The sequence below is a fragment of the Ischnura elegans genome, chromosome 1 (genome assembly GCF_921293095.1).
Source record: "Ischnura elegans chromosome 1, ioIscEleg1.1, whole genome shotgun sequence".
In the NCBI taxonomy this organism is placed as follows: Eukaryota; Metazoa; Arthropoda; class Insecta; order Odonata; family Coenagrionidae; genus Ischnura; species Ischnura elegans.
In genome coordinates, this window is record NC_060246.1 from 128,524,697 (window position 1) to 128,542,544 (window position 17,848).

The 17,848-nt window shown below is 45.7% G+C and overlaps 1 protein-coding gene across 2 annotated transcripts in view; it reads left to right on the forward strand.

Moving 5' to 3' along the window:
- LOC124169528 (homeotic protein antennapedia-like) overlaps positions 1-17,848 on the forward strand; it is a 427,885-nt gene that overhangs the window by 277,733 nt on the left and 132,304 nt on the right. The window contains exon 1 of one of the 2 annotated variants that reach the window (XM_046548168.1): positions 15,352-17,752. The exons of the other annotated variant lie outside the window; for it this stretch is intronic. The gene's annotated coding sequence lies outside the window, so the exon portion shown is untranslated. Of the gene's footprint in view, positions 1-15,351; positions 17,753-17,848 lie in introns of those variants that run through there. 2 annotated transcript variants of the gene reach the window in all.

Sequence of the window (17,848 nt, forward strand, 5' to 3'; positions counted from 1 at the left end):
CCCACCCCCTTCCCCCGTTCATCCCTTCCTAAGCCTCACTTCTCTCTCCCCCTGCAGGTTTCGCGCCCTTCCTTCTCTCCGGATCCGGGAAACTTGGGAGAGGTCTAGTTTTCGTGTGTTGGTTGGTGTTGGGCGGAAAGTGGGAGTTTCGGAGATTGTCGAGTTGCTGCGAAGGGGATGGATCGGGGAGGGTGGCGCGCGCTGTATCAGAGGCCGAGATCGTGGATCCCCGGAAAGAGGAGAGAGCGACGCGCGGGCCGGGCCGTCATCCGAGCGAGCGCGGCGTGTTGCGATGGGGTCGGGGAACAGATAGCGCCGGAGGCTGGGGGGAAATTCGAGCTGTCGAGGAAGTCCCCCCTTCCCCTTCCATCCGAATTTCTGGAGGGTAAAGAGCATTCCCCTGCAAACGTCACACCCCACTTCCCGCCGAATAAGTCAAAACTAATTATCTCACCCCCGGAAATTAGCAGGAACGGAGTTAACATTTTGTGACCGATACGCTTAGCATAGGCGGAGCGTCGTGCGAAAATTACTTACGGCATCTCTCTATTTTCCACTATGCCATAACTTCTTCCTAGTTAATTAGCAATCTTTATCAGTCTAAGTGAAATAACGTAGATTGGTCTTGCGTGAACTATAAGCTACTGTAAAATAACAGTGGAAAATTATACATTACTTTCATGCAAATTACCTCTCTTAATTATCAGCCTATTTAATGAATATAATTTATTATTACATGTATTGAACTGAAAAGATTTATTGTCTATGTCAAAAAATAAATTAAGTCTAATCACACTTACAAATGCTTCCTAATTTTATAAGCACCCCCTACTCTTTTACATTTCCCACTGGAGTGTGAAAGTTGATGATCATACTTAGGTCTCTGTTGATGGCTGTCTTCTAAACTAGCATAGGTGTTCTGTATTATGATTTTTTTTAATCGATAACCGATTTTTACCTTTGCATTTCCCACGCATATTTTTGATTATAACTCGTCAATGAAATGATTTGATCAACGGCCAATATATCAGCAAAATTGTTCCATTTCAGCGCCTTGAGCATTAAAGTAAACAAACACTCTTTTCATCGAGTTCCGGCTGTTTGTGTATCGCAAAAAAATGTCCCTTCGACGCCGCGGGGTCGTAAATCTTTTTTAATTGCCCTATAAATAATAGTCCTTTTTGGAGGGTTCATCATGAGTGTATTTTTTCATCCGTTCGACTCCACGGTGAGTAAGATAACGAGATATATGGCGAAGGGCATTAGTAGCGGAAAAAGAAGTGAGGCTGAGACGTCGGATGAGCGGTCGTGGGAGGACTGAGCAGGGCGGTGTGGGGGACAGGCGCCAGGCTTCGACGTCTGCTGCAGGAGGTCACCCCGGGGGCGTGGAAGGAGCGGTGGCCTGCTAAAGCCATCCCAAGAGCGACAGCGGCTTCTTCTGTGTTGTTAGAGTCGCTCGTCGGCGTAGGACTCCAGTCATATCGGCCGTCCCGCGAACCCACACCCGCAGCTGTTCCCGCTCGTCTCCGCCGAAAGCCTTTGACTCCACCCACTTCCAAAATCCACCCTCCCGCCCCCCTTTTGTCATTTCCCTCTACCCCCACCGCGGCACAAGGCTATCTCCGGCCAAGCCTTTAGCCGGCACACCAGCCAACCAAGCCTCTCTCTCCCTCTTCCTCACCCCTTCCATCCCGCGACGAAACCATCTCTGTTCTCTTCTTTCTCCATATCTCTGCCGCCTTCTCGGCCGCTCCATCTTCACCCGACCTCCTGTCCCTGTCTCTCATCTCGCAATACCCTTGCTCCTCTCCAAACTCTTCTTCTCACACTAACACCGCCTTCTATATCTCGCATTCCGCGCTCCCCCCCCCCACTACGCCATCCAGAAGCCTGTCTCTTGCCACACCGCCTCTCCCACCAGGCAACCCGAGCTAAACCTTCCAGAACTCATCACTAATGAGTTCTCCTCTCCTGGCTGTGAAAGAAAATGGTTGCTATCTCACGCTTTAAAATGTAAATCGTATGAATCTTTGTTTATATTTTCCATGGAGCCAGGCATATGTTCCACATTGGGACAAGTAGGATGTAGCTGCAGAAATGCATGCTTTTATATATTTATATTATTCTCAAACCACCGAATATAGCTCATATTGGCCATTTTACATCGGGGAATTCAACAAATTTAACAAGTAAACGTACACGAACAACCACCCCTAGACAGGGGAAACCTACCCAGGCAGGACTCGAACCTGCGACCTCTGGTTTGGCAGACGAGGACGCAGAGGATAGTGAAAGCATGGTAGCGTTATATCTTGGAATATTTTAGTAAATATATGGCCGCCAGCTTAATTTTTAATAGTCCATCTAAATTGTCTAATCCCATATACATTCTAACGGTCAAAAGAGATTAATGCGGAGATTTCCGCGGCGTTGGTTAGATATCCTCTGAATTTTCGGGGTTATGCTATCATCACAAGTGACATATGCGGACGTAGTATCCGAAAACGCTGAGAACATATGATCAAAGAATTGACTAAAGCTAATATCTATTATCCAATTTCCTATTTATTGACTCCATGACATGGAAATTATAAAAGTAAAAAATGAAAGACATCGGTGTTGAATTAATACTTTTATCCAATAACAAATTGTGCTAGTGAAAATCTATGACTTTTCACCCATTCGATTGGATACTTTATGAGATTACGCTAGCAAGAAAACTCCATATTATTAATTTAATGGAATCAAGCTGCGATTAGAAAGCAAGTACAGCAACGCTTAAATCTTTGTCACATTTAATCGTAATCCAAATGCTTTTAAAAATTAATTTCCTTCTTGAGATAAAAGGAGCTAAAGAGTTTGGTTTGGGTCAGAGGGATACGAAGCGGGAACGAGTGGGGGCGAAACGGCTCATTAGTTAAATAGCAATCTCAAGTTCAGGTGAGCCCCCTTTGCGCAAGTGTCGTCCACAATTTAAAATCAAGGCCGATTCGAGCGAAGTGCAGGGCTGGAATACGGAGGTGGAAGTTTATTTTTCGCGTCAGACGGAGGCCCGAAGGGCATGAAAGGGGAGGCAAAAAAAGGGGAGGAGGTAATGGGGAAGGAATAGTGAAAATTGGGAGGAGGGAGGCTGATGAGAATAGGGGCGCCACTTCCAAGAGAACATCCTGGAGGAGAAGGAGGGGGATGCTGTGTTGCTGGGGGTGGAGGAAGAGTGGAGAGGCTGAGCGAGGGATGGAGAGGGGGGGGGGTGAGAAGGATCAAAACACTAATTTCGGGAATGGAGAGTGAAAGGCTTATCCGTCTTTGTCGCCTCACTCTCACCCACACACTTGCAAAAGCGGGACAGACTCACATCTAGACACACCAAACTTCCTCATCTCCATTTCTCTCTCTCTATCTCCCCATATATACCTCCACCCTCTTCTCCTCTCACCCACTTCCTCCTCACAGCCCCCTTTGGGCTCTCCCCCTGGCGGGCTCAGATTAGTCGGAGGGTGTGGGCAGCTTTGGAAATTTCGTGGAAGCGATGGTATGGGTTGAGATGGTGTGAAGTGAAGGGGGTGATAGGGTAGGTGCCTCAGAGAGTGAAATCTCAGGGGGAGGGGAGAGCAAGGGGGTTGAGCGGAGGCCCTAATGAGAACGTAGGCGGGGGTGAGAGGGTGAAAGGGGGGGAAGTGAGTTTTGATGAAGCAGAGGGTGAAGTTTGCCTCGTCAGAGTGACTACTTGAAGGAAAAGTGAGTTTAAAAAAGAGGAAAAGTGAGCGTAGGTTTGAGTAGACTGAGAAAAAGGTCTCAGCCATCAAGCCGATTCGCTGAAAACCCTTCTTCCTTTGATCTCATTAAAGCTAGAACTTACTCTTTGATATCTCCCTAATCTCCAACTCCAATAGTTCCACCGTTCGATGCTCTTAAGTGTTTCTCAAAAAGTGTCGCGGAAATTCACATCCAAAAGAGATTGTGCTGCTTCGGCTTCAGTTGACTTTCTCTATTTTATCCGATATATTTGTTTTTTTATATTTTCAAAGGCATTTTTTAATAATCATCAATGGTGTTTCAATATATCACGATTATGGACGAATTTGTATGCCATCGTTTCATGCCGCACACACTGAAAAATTGAAAATGTAATCACCGAAGAGGAAAAAGTTTGTTTTTCTGTATTTATTTTGGCTTTGGAAAGTCAAGATTTTCTTCTAATTAAAGCCGGCGACTGAAATGTCGATGAAAAGCCACTCATCCCTGAAGGAAACATATTTTACGATTAATTAGCAGGTTGCCCGTCCTAAGTAACTTCACCAGATCGGACACCCCAGTGAGCTATCTCCATGAACCTTCTCAATCCTCGTCCTGTATTACCCGCCCTCCTGTCGGTACGAGATGAAAATGTAGATAGAAATGTGCCATGAGAAGCAAAACGAGAGATGGTCAAACACGGGTGGGTGGGTGGGTCAAAATTTCGTGAGAGTGAAGGTGGATATCTCGTGGGAGAAAATTCTGGGGATATTGCGCGGGAACGGGAGTATTGGGATAAGTTAGCGAAAGGGATGACGGGCATCCGACCCAGAAGACTCAGAAGAGGAGGAGGATGCTGAGTAGGGGCCAAAGGTGCTGCTTGTGAGGAGGGATGTGGAGCTTGGCGGAAGGAATAGAGGAGGCAGGGAGAGAGAGAGGTGTCTAGTTGAAGAGGACCCGATTTCCGGAGGTTTCCGGCATCGTAAATTCACCTCGAGTTTCCGGCCTCGGAGGAGGAGGAGGACGGCGGGGGGGAGAGCCCGTCTTCCCTCTTGACTCTTATACGCCTCCTTTGCTCGCTCGCGTCCTGCTCAGACCCCTCTACTCCTCCCCCCCCCCCCCGAAAACTCTCCCACCCCGCTACGCACCCCTTCCCTCCTCCTGGTCCTGCCTCCTCTTCCCGCCTCGCCCATAAATCCTCTTCCAGCTCCGTTCGGGAATAGCACCAGGAGATGTTCAGCCGTCAACGTGAAGGGAGGAGGCGCAGGGGGAGGAATGGGGAATGAAAAAGGGGTTGGCGGAGGGAAGATAACGCACCGCTCCTCTCTCTCTCTCTCTCTCTCTCTCTCTCTGCCACTCCCTTCCTTCTCTTTCGGGAGCCGATGTCTCTCTCGTATTTCCTTCAGTCCCCACTCTCTCGTTCTCCTCTCTTTGGTGAAAGGTTAGGATTACTGAGTTCACTTCTGGGAGTTAATCGTACGGAGCTCTCTTTGTTGTTATAATAATTTCTTTCCTCCTTGGCCGGATCAAATATTTTCCTATTTCCCCCTAAAGATGGGAGTCTCTCCTTAAGGAACCAATGGGAAAACTTATGAAATGAAACACAATTCCATATCATTTTATATTTCCATTGAGAATTTATACAATTAAACACTCCTATTAGACTATCCCAATTTTGAATAATTTGGAATGAATAAATGCGAAGTTATAGAGTTATGTTCTCAACTTTTTCGTACCGGAAACATTCAAATTAAATATGGCGACGAAATAGCATTTTAAATCTCGCTTTCCCTTTAGAGCATATTCACACCTCCTCGGCTTGGAGAAGCTTCCGTATTTTATACACCTATTAAAGGCAGTGAATTTATGTCGCCAACCTTTTTCTATCTTTATCGGAATAAAATGTATAAATTTCTATTAGGAACATCAGAGAACTCTGTTGTGCTTCAAAATTTAAAGCGTTAGGGACCATATAGTTACCTCCAAGTGTTGAAGAAAAGATTAATGACCAGATTCCATGGATTTTAAAATACTTGTGGGTTTCGCTCCGTTGAGGAAGGTATTCGGTGATGAAGGGCGAGAGGCTGCGATGTTTGTCTGTGGATCAAGCGGCGAAGAGGGCTGAAGGGAGATGCTTCTCCCGCACACCACTCCATCGCTCCAACTTCCACATCCAAACCATCGCATCGTTGACACAACAGCGGAGCCGCACCCCTCCAGCGGCTCTCCTCGTTCCGCGCGACAGCAGAGAACGCCTCGTTCCCTTCGCATTCCATTCGGCAGTCTCATTTTATCGAACGCTTTTTCAAGTGTCGTTGGCACCACGACTCTTGAGGAGGGTGTGAAGTCAGAAGGCAACTCAATGCTACCGAAGAGATCACGGATCGAGACCGGAGTCTTGTGGTGTCCGTTTGGCATTGGATCGGACTGCTAAGGAGGAGACCAGACAATGTTCTAAGGCGTTGTGGCAGATTTTCGACCTTTCATCAGCCAGCTTACGACTAAAATGGCATTCCAGCTAACTCAATATCCTCTTCCAAGTAGTTGCTTAAACCGCAGAGTACACCGAAAAATTGTGTCACTCTCTATTGATTACCATGAAAGTATGAATCTCTTGAAACAAGAATGTGAAATTGCAAGTGTATTTTTTTGAATTGTACCTTTTTTTAATCCTCCCAAACTCTAATTAGAAGAAGTGGGCGCTAAATTTGGAATGCAAATACATGCGATGCAAGGCCTTTGCCAGAATATTTTTTCGAGGGGTTTACTTTAATGGGAAATACAATTCGGGATGGGCCATTTGGAGGGGGTGCACCTAAGACTATATCTAGAAAAGTATTCGGAGGATGGTGTTCCAACCCCTTGAGCCCTGCAGTTAGCAATGATCATGCTAGTGTGCTACCTTTATTACATCAACTTAACTAATATTCAGCAAATTTAAAATTTGTGACGAGGGATAAGAAACAGTTCTGCTTTCGTAGAGAGAAATCCCTGTGATTCAAGGTTAATTACTCCCGCTCAGTGAAGGCGCTGTCTCTCAACCACCCTTAGCAGGCTTTAACAATGAGCGCGTGGGTGGGTAATTCGAGGAATGATTTGGGCGTGGCGATGGACTGGCTCGAGAGGCCGGAGACAGCCACAACTCGTGCATTCAGACGTCTGTCTCCCTTCCAACTTTTCCTACGCCTCTTCTGCTGGCGACCAATGGGTACCGAAGGATTTACGGCGATCCTCTCTTCATCATCTCGGCAACTGTGACGACGACGTTTCAGGGACCGCTCTCTTTACAGGCACCACGGGCTACGATGCACTCGGAACAGCTCCTCAGAATACTTTATTTTGGGGCTGCCGGACGAAGGGTTATTCATCAGAGCATCCATTCCTTATTTTAAAAGAGGAGGAATGTGCAAGAGTGGTATTAGGTGTTTCTTGCTTATCGAGGTATGAGTCATGATAAATTTGGACACTGGACCTACATCTCTCGCAATTTTTTGAAATATAAAAATATGATCTTCAGCATGCGGAGGAATGTCGTGCACTAAAGTTTGAAATGAAAATAGTTTTGGTCGATACCGTTACCGAGAAATAAAAATGTATTTTTCCTGCTTGTGATAACTCGAGATTCCGGTAGGCACCTTTATTCGCATATATGTATTTATTTTCCTGAGATTTTTCGGTTTCAATTAAACTTATGATTACCGTTGCAGTGTTAGAGCAGGTTTCCCACTTTACATACTAAATAAAATATTTATTCATGTAATAAATGCATATACCTGAGAAAATTACTTTGCTGCATTTGAAAATTGATGGGGTAGCCAATATCGTATCTTGCGTATGTCTTCTTGGTCAGTTTTCTAAGTCTCTTAGTTTACAAAAATTAAATTTACACTATCTTTAATTCTTTATATCAGCATTATGTTATTTTCATATTAAATCTGATATTGGGGATTACTTTCCCCTTAAAGCAAAGAGCTAGTTAGGAAGAAACTAAGACGAAAATGCCATAAAGATGATGTCTTCTCAAGGTTTACGCATCGCAATGAGAGGAGAGGTTTACGGGCTGGTTGGAAGATGAAGGGAGGGTTGTGGGTGGGGAGCATGAGTAAGATCGAGGGATAGCGAGCGAGGAAATAGGAGAATGAAAGATGGAAGCGAAGGCATTCGACGGGTTGGGGATGGAGGAGACGGTGGCGGCGTCTGCGTCCGACGTGATGAATTGGAGAATTCTCGAAAATTGAAACGTCAGATCCAAAACTCAGACTTACGGCTGGTTGCATCTTCTCGGTATTGTATTTCCGTGGCCACAAATGAGAAGGTCAAAAGTTTAGACGCTAAGTCACAGGGTCTTGAGAGGGCTACAGGAAAGCCTCTGTTAAATCCTTCAATAAGTATGTACGACATATATAATTCAAAAGAGATAATAGAGATGCGTGGAATCGAAATATTGCTTCTTCCTTTGCCCCACTATTCTAAACAATAAAATATTCATTTAAATAAGCAAAAATTTAATACACATGTTCTATATTTAGAATACGGTATAGGTGCAAGGAATGCCCAACAGAACAGAATTAATTGACATAGATAATTACCGCATCAAACAAATTAATCAATGCTTTGAATGAGATACGGCAGCTTCTTAACGGTACTATAGCAATCTTAATGATGTTGAAAGACGAATAGTTTATTTAAAATTTTATTACCAAGCTGACATTACTTTTGCACGTTTTTGCTGTTTAATTTAGCTAATTGGTATGGTGTCAGCTTTCTTGAAAACGTTCGTTGTTACTTTTAATTTTGTGGTGCATGTTTTTCAAAACTCAGTAGTGCATGCAATTTATACGGTAGACAGATAAGCAAATGCTAAAAGTGACATCTAATGAATGGTAATACATATCATTGATGGTAGATTTTGGCTTGCGTACGCTAATTTTACGGGCAGAAAACATTAAATTCCTAAATTTCTCAATGGTAAACCATTCTTGGAATGCGATCTGTGGCATCACTTGGGACGCGACCAAAGAATGAGAAAGAAAAATTAATGAGGAAGAACAGGTGCAAATGGAGTACCTCCGAGAGATAAGCTAAGTTCATGCCAATTGGAAAGGAATCGAGGTCGACGCCGCCGAACGAGTGAAGTGAAAAACATGCGGAACCATCTAGAGGAGAAGCAGAAATAGACAAACCCTTTAGCCTTAACCTCTTACTTGAAATTCCCTCTTATAAAACCCAACCTTTACTCTTTCGCTCGAACCGTAATTAGGACTTACGCGGTGGGAAGAAGGATACCGTTGGTGATGGGCACGGTCTGAAGTTTAAATAAGTAACGCGGCCAACTATTGAGGAATAAATCAAGCGAGAGAAAATGAGCGTCTGCGATGCAATCGGATTCTCGGGAGTGACGTGAAAATAAAATGGAGGTTTAAGGCCGAAAGAATAAGGCAGGGGATTGGATGGAGCGGTGGCGTTGATGGATTATCCCCCTGCCCCCGCTCGCGGCGGCGGCGGCGGCCGGAGTGAGTGAAAGGGGAGGGGGGCGGGGCTGGGCGAGGTGATGAGTGGGGTGAAGGCTCCGGGACCGCGGTGGGGGAAAGAGTTGGGGAGAGTCTAAGAAAGCAATGATGCCGCAGCAAGGTGGGAGGGAAGAAACTTAGCGGTCGGGAATGTGGTGTCAATGAAAGACGGATTGCTTTTGAAGAAACGATTGTGGGAAGTGGTCGGCCAAATCGTAATCTGGGTTGAAAAAGGCCACCGAAAAAAATTGGAGGAAAAATATGTTTTAGCGTTTTTTTTACTTTATTTTGGGTTCTTTGTGTGCGTTTATCTAAATATTAAGTATATAAAAATGGTTTTGGCGGAAAGCAGTGTTCTTCACGTAAAGACTCCATATTCATATTAGGGTAGATACACATTTGGACAAAGAATAATAATTACCATACATGTAGATACGGTCTGCTCTAAGATCATTTTTTTTTTTAATTTTTGAAGATCTTTTAATTCGTTTTTGGAGATATACGTTATTTTTTGTATAAAATCAAAAATGCACAGAAAAAAATGAGGAAATGAAAAAATTGATCTATTTTGGATTTAATATCATGTTGAAATACGAATGGAAATTTAATATATTTTTATGCACTTTAAAGACAATGAGTCATAGGAGTTTTTTTTAAACTTATTTTCTTTAAAAGGTAACCAGGTAAATACCTGCTCAATCATTACGAAGGAATGCCAACTCAAGCGATTAAATTATAAAAATCTTCTTTATTCTTGGTATTGCCGCGGCAATAGTTTTTAATTCCCAATTATATGTTACAAAATTAAGAATGGCTGAAAACCTGATGACGGCTATTTAAAAAATTTAGTTTCAAATTTGCCCTCCTTTCTGCCACAAAAAGAGACAAATATCAGTCAATAAATATTTCACAATGCCAGTTTTGATTGAATTAAGGCAGCTTTTTAATCCATCACCTTGAACTGAAGTGTTATCTAAAAGCTTCAAAAGCAGGAGAATCCTTCTTGAGGTGCTGAAGTGTTGAAATGTGCGGTCGCGTATTTCGTTCCCGGCGGTCACTACGCTCCCGATCAGCAAAACGTGGGCGGAGGGGAAGGGCTGCCGTACCCTTCTCTCCCCCTCCCGTCCATCCCATCCCCATTTCCCTCCGATTCGGTCTCTGATCAGTATTCGACACGGTGGACCCCTTCTCTCCCGGATTGAACCTCTTCAGACTCACAAATCACGAATCGGGCGCGGACGGCCGACGTGATGGGAGGCTGCAGCAGCCTCCAGAGGGAGAGATCGCGGCATGGGGTGGATGGAAGGGGTGCTGGGGAAGAGACCCTAGGGGGGGTGGAGGGGTGCGAAGACTGAAGGCCGAGATTGAAGGCGGTTCCAGGGTTGGAATATATCTCCGTTGGGGGGGGGGGGGTAGGAGAAGGGTAGAATGTATACGGCGGCGATTCGCAGTCGGACGCCGTGAAGGGTACGTATGGATTGACGCCTCCGATGAGCTATGGAGAAAGATGTCCGCTCCAATATCCTTCCATCTCGAAGCTACAAGCTGCGATTCCAAATCGGAAGAATCGATCCATACGGACATGATAATAACTCTCTCTCCTCTCTCTTCCCTCTCCCTCTTTCGCTTTCCACTCTCCGTCATTCCCTTTTTCGAACGTCCCTTCCTCTCATCTATTTCGAATTCGTCGGCGGCGAAGGAAAAAAAATGAAGAATGTGTTGCGCGGAATGGGTTGGCAATTAATCGCACACGAGCGGAATTTGTTTTGGAATCGTTATTCATTTCTGAGCCTTGCCATTTCTGTACTCACAACAAGTCGATCCGAGATGAATGGCGCCACGTAGATCACTGCTGAATTGATTCTGCGAGCAGAGAGCGATGCTTATGCGAAAGAGAGCGACTCATCGCTGACGCTTTGGGGGGAGTTCCCGCGGAAAACTAGTTCAGAAAAAGAATAATGGTTTCTCGGAAGGTCATGAATTAAATATGGTTGAAAAATGAATGGATTCCTATGCCTTAAGGAATCATTTTCTCCATTATATATTCCCGGAGAGTAGGGTAGATGGATTTCAGGAGACAAAATCCTATTATAAACCTTAATCGGTATCAATTCCCAAAAGAACGTTTTAATGTAAGGTGAACGGGTTATGCAATGAGTCTATTGATAAATTGCTCCAACAGAAGCAGTTAATGTTTCAATAAATGAAGTTATCTCATCCTGCCTCTTTGAACCAATCGCAGTGGATGCTTTCATGATTTCATCTTAAGATCGCCCCTCTCTCTCTCTCATTCAGTTTTATATTGAAACCAGAGCAACTGTAGATTTGCAAATCCCACCCTATTTATGAGCAAAATCGACAAAAAATTTTTTCATATTAGGAATAATATTGATGAATGGTAATTTTTGAAGCAGCTAAAATACTTATGCATTGTTAGAACTTCAGCGATCATTGTAAATAGATGCATTTTTAGCAAGTAAAAAATGAATGTAGAAAAGTACTACCTTTGTGCATGGCCATTCATGAGCGTCTGAGATGATGTTTGTATATTGAAATAAAATATTTAAGACAATTGGGTACATCCGTTAATAAATACGAGCCAAATTATCTTAGACAATATTAATTTGTCGTTGAGCGTTACTTTAAAAGCATTTTTTACACTCTATTAAACCAAGTCTGAAATGGTCTGTTGGATAGAGCATCTATCTTATATTTATAATATGCGATTTAAGTTACTAATTTATCTTTTTTATCGGTAAGATATATTTTTAATGGAATGAATTTTTTAAATCTATGCCCAACTACTGAATTCATAGTGTTCGAGACTCCCTATCCTCTCTTTCTCGGGAAAACTCTCCCGAGGCCTGAGAGTGTGTCGTCTTTCCTTGTTTATTTCGGTTCGATGGTGCAGCTGCACCTGCAGACCGCGCCCCAGCATTATTATTTGAGCGCTCATATGCTCTGTAAGCATCCCCAGGCCGCCGCACCGTCTCGTCAGCCCCTCCCCTACACACGACTAAAGCCCCGACGCGTCGTAGCAGCCCGATCCGACAAGTGACGCGTGTTGCATGCGCTTGTCTGCCTGTCTGTTACGTACTCTATATACGCCGTCCTACCGGATCCAGCTACCAACGGCTCTCCCCTTCGCTCCACCGATGCAAATCAGGCCTTGCGCAAGGCATCGACGTAGTCCTTCGCTTCCACTACCCGCCCTGACTCCGGGCTTGTACATCGAATCCCTAATTGCACCAAAGACTCCATCTATGCCACTCAGCAGCACTCACCGGAATACACCGTACAGATGCAAAATGTTTTTCCTATTTTTTTTTATTTTTTAAAGGTACTCCATCTGTTCAGGCAGATTTACATGGAGTATTTATGGAATCACTCAGGCTGCTCGAACTCCTGCAATTAAACTTCCTCTTTAACGCTTACTAAGATCTATTCCCATTCATTTAAACAAGGAAACCTATTCTCTTGCTCTTTCTCTCTCACTTTCCAAAACACATTCTCTCTCGAACGGGTTTTATCCCCTCTACGCTTAGTAATTGCTATATTCAGACACTCTGTTTCCCACATTTCTCCTAATTGTTCAGAAAAATAATAAACTTAGAAGAGAAGTTCGTATCCTCATCCACCAAGAAAAACGCTTTCTCGTTTCTTTCCCTCTCCGTCCACATCTCGTCTGCTCCATTATCCTCCATGCTCACTTTCATTTTTGATATATTTTGAAAAATAATGAGTACTTTCTGCTATTTAGTTTTCATCCTTCTTCTAATAACAATTTATGGGTAGCCGAATATGGCAGCGCTAATCGTTTCGTGGAGTATTTTTGACAGCACTGTCTGCCCCCGAGAAATTAATGCAAGCGTCTCCATTCATCCATATTATTTATATTTTATTGGAAATATACTGTAACGATTTTTTATTCAAATTTAATATCATTTCTACATTATTGTTTTCCATTTTAATACAAGCTGTTGCATCAACAATTCTCCTTTAATTTCATCGATCATTTCCATCCATTTACGATTTTTTTACAATTTTGCGATCAAAATATAGAGAGAAAATTACCCTGTTTCGAAGATACAACATATGGAAGTCTATATTTTACTCTTAAAAAGAAAACTATTGTTATCAAAATCGAGGTCTCGCGTAGGAAACACGTTGTTTCTTGTGTCTTGAGTGTTATGGTGAGGAAAGAGACTGGCGGTGCAATTTTAGGAGCAATGCTACCTTTCAGACTACCGGCACACAATAGAGGAATATTTTTTTCTCTCTCGACTGCACCCCTTCGGATTTTTCCAATCGTCACTTGAACTACGTAGGGGCCACCGTTTCAATTTGCGTTCCACGGCAGGACAGCGGACGAGAAATATATGGAGCATGCGCGGGCTGTAACCCCCTCCCCTTCCCCCCCAGAGATGAGACTCCCTCCCCTTCTCCGTTGGCCCCCTGTTGTCGTTCGCCCAAATGGCAGTGCGCCTGTGCGCCGCACCCCTCCCCCCCGAAATCCCAATTTCCCTCCTCCCTCCACCCTCCCGTGGCAACAAAGGCAGCGTGGGAGGGACGAGAGACACATGAAGTGGAAGGATGGCCGAGAGTGTTTAAATGCAGCCGCACAGAGCGCCCGCGATGATGATGCAAAACGATGGCCCGAGTTTACTCGCGGTTATCCGGCGGCGAGGAGAGACGTCAAGGGTGCTGGTGCCAGTTCACTCTCTGAGTGGATTGACGCATTCGTCCTCACTAATGACGCCTTTCCTCCCGAGCGAGTTGGAATTCCAACCCTGCCGACGAATGGGTTGCATTTTTATTTTCATTTGGTAGGAGAGCATGGATGTGCTGGGACAAGTTTTCAATGCTAGAAAAATCTGTTGAAATGGCAATTTGAATACGAATTACTCTATTCTCGTCCATTGCTGAAGATTTATCATCATAAATAAAAATACTCTGTCCATTTCTTTCTGATCCTGATGATAGCATGATATGCAGAAATCCGGGTCGTACTATTTAAAATAAAGTGTGGAATAGAACAAAGTATTTTTATTTATGATGAAGCAGTTCCACAAAGTAACGCCGGAGACCGTGTCTTATATTAAAAGATTTATCATTTTCGGATATTTAAAAAAATTATTTCGTCTTTTACTTCATTCTGAGATCCAACAGTTGACTCTAGGAATGACGAGTGAATAAATTTCCCGACCATCAGGATTTAAGTCAAAGTTCTGCTGACATCCTGTTTAAATTTCGATAGTCAATGAAATTTTGATGGAAACTCGGAGCACTCCAAAATTAACTGCAAAGAATTTCGTAAACTTTCCAAATTTTTCCTATATTGCTGAATTTTGTTGAGACAATTGGTGCCTTTATTAACTGCATACGTGCGGACCTACATTCAGAATTCGCTTGGTTCATGAAGATTTAAAACCTATAGTCTCTACCTTGGAGTAGAAAACGATAGTTGACGGTAGAAAGTATCCACGCTTACCATGTTCAGTGGCAATTCTAAAGACTCATATTATCTTGATATGTGATGGAATAGTTAGAGAATTATATAAGACAAGTAAAATTATTCCTAAAATAATTTCCTATGCCGCTTTGTTGAAGAGAAATTACGTCTTGGTTTCAACAATTACTGTGGCTATAACACATTGAGAGGCTGCGATAATAAGGAATGAGAGGTTCAGAGAAAATGATAAAGGTAGATACATCTCAAATTGTTATTACGAGCAACCTGACCATACCTACTTTCCCGGGTGGTAGCGGAGGAGCGTCTCCCGAACGGAATCACGTTCACCGGGACAATGGCTCGCAAAGGCCGTTTGCTTTCCTTCGACCCCTTTGTTGTTCCGCCCCCGGCGCCGCGCTCGCATCTCTCCGGAGCATCTCCGGCATCTGGAGCGGCAGCCAGCTCCCTTCCCCACGGCACACCACCTCTCCCCCGACGCCGCCCCGGCGACTGCTGGCGACGCGGCGGCGCGGGACGTGCGGCGCCCCCTCGCTCCCGAATCAGCCGCTCCCCTCCCCCCGCAGCCTCCCTCCCGCCCCCGCGATATATCCCGACGTGCGGAAGGGAACTCGGCCGCTCAAACGGGCCGCAACACCGCGGGGAGCCACAAGTCGCGAGAGACACGGCCGCCGTAGCATCCTCCGCTCTTTCGGATGCGATCCGAGGCGGACGAAGAGAGGGATCAGTCCCCGGTTCGGATGCAGTATCCAGACGGACCCAACACCCCGAGTGCATGGACGTGCCGAAGGCGGGAACCTTCGAACTCGGTCCACCGGACTCGGTTGCTGGGGCGAGACGAGGACTCGCCGGGGTCCTGCTCCGCGGTTTCGCCGGCCCTTGCACAAGCAGCGGGTCGTACTTAGTCGACAATTTTTACTTCAATGGAAATGTTTGACAGTCGTTCCGAGCGGTTGGTGATTCGAACGGAAGGTGTGCAATGTTTGAATCTTTGAAAACCAAGAAGGATTAGGACGGTAATGTTCCAAAGCATTTCTGTGTAAATTACAACTGTTGTGCCTTTAAAATCTCTTTCTCAAGTGAATTTTTACCATGTGTTTACAATACTACTTTGTTGATAGCCCAATAATCACCAAGTTTCATCCACCTGCCTCGCGATATGTGGCTCTATAACCGTGATTCTTACCCACGCACGTGACCAATCGCTCAAATTCCTCACCTAGTGCTTCTCTGGACCTGGATCTGTCCTCGTCAGGGGACGTGTGAGTTTTCAGGTGCCAGGTTGTGTCAGTGTTGGATCCAAGTGGTGGTGTTGTTGTGTTGTGTTGCGCGCGCTGCCATTGGACGTTGAGGTCGTTGTGGGAGGAGGAGCAGGAGGCTTCCCCCAATTTGACGGTTTGCGTGCATGTGCGTGTCAGGGGTTGGGGGAGGTGGCCGATAGCCCCGTGGCGGGGAAGGGGGGACGTGTCAGAGAGGGATGCCCCCGTCGGTGGTGGATATGACGTTGGCGGTGGTGGGGGAGTTGTCGGGGGCCAGGAAATGGTGTTGTCTGTGCCACTGGTGATTCATTCCACCCCGATCGCCCGCACCCGAACCATCGTCCTTGCCTCGTCTGCCCCAAAACATTCGACGGGGAGGTGACCCTGGCCACGATAACAACTGGTATATCCAAAGCTGGAGGATATGGTAGAGTGCAAATTCGCCGATACCTCACCCGCTCCTAGATAGCAGGAGACGACTCTTGTGCAACAAATTACAGCAAAAACATATATCCTCAACAAGGAGCCATTCAGTTTTATTCCTTGGAAGATACAAACAATAAACTCCGGATCACGTTATGGTCATTGGTCCAGTGAATAGCCGTGTGGCGGGCTACCGGCTCGTGGGACGCGTGTAATCACACGCCACTTGTCAAACGTTTTCTCCCTTTCACGTGGAGGGAATGTGACCGCTGGCAATGGATAGTACCAAAAAGTGGGACATGAAATATTGGGTCTACTTTCTTTTTTTATCTCGACGGTGGGAAGAAAACGTCAAAACAGGCGTATGTTAATCTTCCAATCTCGCGGTGGAAAAAAAGTTGTTCGACAACTCCGGTGTAAGAGGTGTTCCGAAGAACATCTTGATTAAGTGAGCTGTGTGAATGCGTGTGGAAACTTCGTTGTGACTTTTGCGAAGGAAAAAACATAAGGAGTGAACGCGATATATATCTACACTGAAGTGAGTAACCACCCTCAATTGGTGGTAGCAGTGGTCATTTCTCTGTCGAAAACGCTTCTTTTTATTCTCCAAGGTTGGAGGCATTTTGTTCAGACTATTTCCACTTTATTCTTTTATCCCATTACGTTACCCTCTCCCTCAACCTGTGTCTGGAAGCTTCTGTCTTCTTCATTCTTTTTTATTCCTCTCCCATACCTAGTCTTTCAACCCCTCCCAGTCCATACCCACCAAGACTCCTCAACTCCATTATTATTTCGTCTCCATCAAACGCACACCAACGCAACCCCAACTCCTGCCGTGAACCGCTCCCTCACCTTCCGCCGTCCCAAACTGCCTCTTCGCATGCAAAAGCGGCCCCCCATTATCCCTCCCATCGCCGCCACCGCCCCCACGGCCTCCCACGAGGGCTGGAGGCGTGGAACACGGAGCGTTGCTTGAGCGGTGGTCTTGGGTGCGGGAAGCGAAAGGAGCCGCGGTGGACGTGGTTCCGAGGTGTGGCGCCGTGTCTGCCAAGGCGACGGTGGAGGTGCTCCGAGTGATCCCTAACGTCTCCCACGATCATCCGCCTTTACTGCACCTCCGGTTCTGCCAGAGTGTCGTGTCGCACGCAAAAGAAACACCTGCCTCCGCACCAGAAGAGGGAAGGATCGCCGGGTGCGGCCGAGGTGCCGGCGCTTCCGCCGCCGCTTCCCGCGGCCCTGCCGCCGCCGATCTCTGCACCCGCCGCCCCTGCGCTGTGAGGGAGCGGGAAGGGTGCCCTCCGACGGCGAAGAGGTGGAGGAGAGGTTGGTGCGGTCGCCGGAGGAAGAGGAAGAAGGTATGCGCCTTCCTCGCGTGCGTTTACTATTTGGTAGAATCAGGTTTGCCACTTGGCGGCATACAGAATCTCTGTTAGCGTCTTGAAGTGCAGTTA